The 2,255-nt window shown below is 45.6% G+C and overlaps 1 protein-coding gene across 1 annotated transcript in view; it reads right to left on the reverse strand.

Moving 5' to 3' along the window:
• The window catches only part of LOC107098275 (calcium/calmodulin-dependent protein kinase kinase 1-like), a 55,557-nt gene extending 54,340 nt beyond the window's left edge, over window positions 1–1,217 (reverse strand). The window contains exon 1 of the mRNA XM_015395853.1: window positions 1,001–1,217. The gene's annotated coding sequence lies outside the window, so the exon portion shown is untranslated. The remainder of the gene's footprint in view (window positions 1–1,000) is intronic.
• Between the last annotated feature and the right edge of the window lie 1,038 nt (window positions 1,218–2,255).

Here is a 2,255-nt window from a genome sequence, read left to right on the forward strand (position 1 = left end):
AGATGACATGTGTTGTGAATTGGCGCTATAGAAATAAACTGAATTGAATTCAATTATTGGCAGCGTTTTGGTATAAAAGGGGGTTCACAGCAGGAAACCGTCAGATCTCCTCCAGACTGCATCATAGGGTGGATCCTCTTTGCGTCCTCACCCACAACCAACAAGCGTCCTGCAAAGCACCCATGACGCTCAATCTGCTGTGACTGAAAACCTTCTCTTTCTCTTTTTTCGGGTGGGAAGAGCATTGCTGCTCCGCGATGCGCCTGAGGGGAGCAGTTTTAACTTATGCTTCATAACGCTGCTGTGCTTTATGCATAATTTAGGCTGTCATTGGACATAAGTTCTGGACTCCTTATGAATACGCCCGAAATTTAAAAGAAATTCATCGAAAGTTCAGCACATGCCAGCGTTTTAGTAGATTCTATGACTTTGGGCATATGCTGGCTAAATTGGCATGGTGTGACAGGGCCTTTAATTTAATCTGGAACCGGCACTGGTGTGGGGAAGTAGCTGCTTAGTTTGCTTATGCTTTGGACAGGCTCTGTTAGTAAACCACTCATCAGCCTCCAGGCCTTTTATGAACTAAATAATGTAACAACCTGTAAAGCAGGCCCCTAAAGGTGGACTTGTTGCCATCATCCCTTCAAAAGGATCCCTACTGACTTCCAGTTATTTCTCATTAAACACTTTGAGCATCATACACTTTACTACACATTTCTATGTTTTCCATGCACACGCTCTCAGACTAACTAATCCAATTCATCCAGCTTTTAAAATAAAGTTGATGAGGGTTCCTTAAATGTTTATGAGGTGTCTTTAGAGGCAGCATCCTCTCGTGCCAGGTGCATGACACAGATGCACACCGTGCATGCTGTGCAGAGCAGGGCAGCATCCCGCCCCACCAACAGGAACACGGTCAGAAGGAGCCATCTGCATTGCACTCTTTCTCCAATAAATGGGGCAGAAGGTGGATCCAGCTGGATGGAAAAGTTTCACTCACCCCAAAACGGGCTATCCTGCAGCTCTCCGCCGGGAGGAGGAGATGTCCCGACTGCTTGAGAGCAGATGATCTTCTAGGTGTGAGGCAGGATCAGCCCCTGGCAGCAGATGTGTCCCATGCTTCACACCTTCTCTTCCGGAAAACACGGACACTGCAGCCCACGCTCCCCCCCTCCCCTTTCCCCTGCGCCTGTGATCCTGAAGCGCCGCTGCGCCGCTGCGCCGCAGCCACGTCAAACGCCACGGAGCGGCTGCTCAGCAGCGCCGGGATCCAAACTGGATTCAGTCCGGCTGCTTTCTGCACATCCACAGCGCGAGGATCCCAACAACTTTATCACCCGAACGCGAATCGACCCGTGGGTCCTAAAACCCGCCTTGTTCACGCAGCATAACCAAAGACAATAGCTGCGGTGAAGCAGGATTTACGTCCAACAATAACTCGCCTCCATTTCCTTCCCCCGATCACGTGCTCAGAATTTTATAATAGGATTTATTAGCGCACGTGCCACGGAGTCCAATCTTTAATATCGCACCTCCATTAAACGCAGGACTTGTGGTTTTAGGGCAAACGGCGCCCCTAGTGGCCGATCCATGAAAGCCGGGATTCCAGTGAAAGTCTGAGGAACCGTGAGAATCACAGACTGATTACTAAGCTTGCTGGACACATTATGATAAACACATCAGTGCATTTAGATGCAGTGGACTCTTCTAATGGATTTTCAGGCCCTTTTATTCTGATATTCTGTAGTTTTAAGGAACATCTTTGCATTATGAATCATTTCAGTTTTACTGTTTATAGTTTTATTTAGTAAAATGGTCTATTTTAATTGAAAAATCATACAAAACACATAGTTTTCAGTGCTGTGACACCTTAAAAGAACTAATCAAACTTAGAATCCTTGTATTGTTATTATTTTCATTCTGTTGTAGAACCTCTATAGAAATCCATCCATCTAAACAAGATTACAGCAGCAATGAACTGGATCGAGCCTGACAGTATGAAAGATTTGCGACTCAACGACTCTCTGAAACCATTTAACAAGACACCACCCTCAAACCATATCTGCTCCGAAAGCAAGCTCTCTGCAATCCCAGAAACTTAACAAGGCTGTCGCTACATTTATCTGTAAGGATATTCAACCTTCTAGCGTGGTTGAAGATTCAATTCAGTTTATTTCTATAGCGACAATTTACAACACATGTCATATCAAGGCACTTTACAGTTCACCGGATCATACAGTCAAACTGATTCAAAG

Source organism: Cyprinodon variegatus, unplaced genomic scaffold, assembly GCF_000732505.1.
Source record: "Cyprinodon variegatus isolate N-32 unplaced genomic scaffold, C_variegatus-1.0 Scaffold765, whole genome shotgun sequence".
NCBI lineage: Eukaryota > Metazoa > Chordata > Actinopteri > Cyprinodontiformes > Cyprinodontidae > Cyprinodon > Cyprinodon variegatus.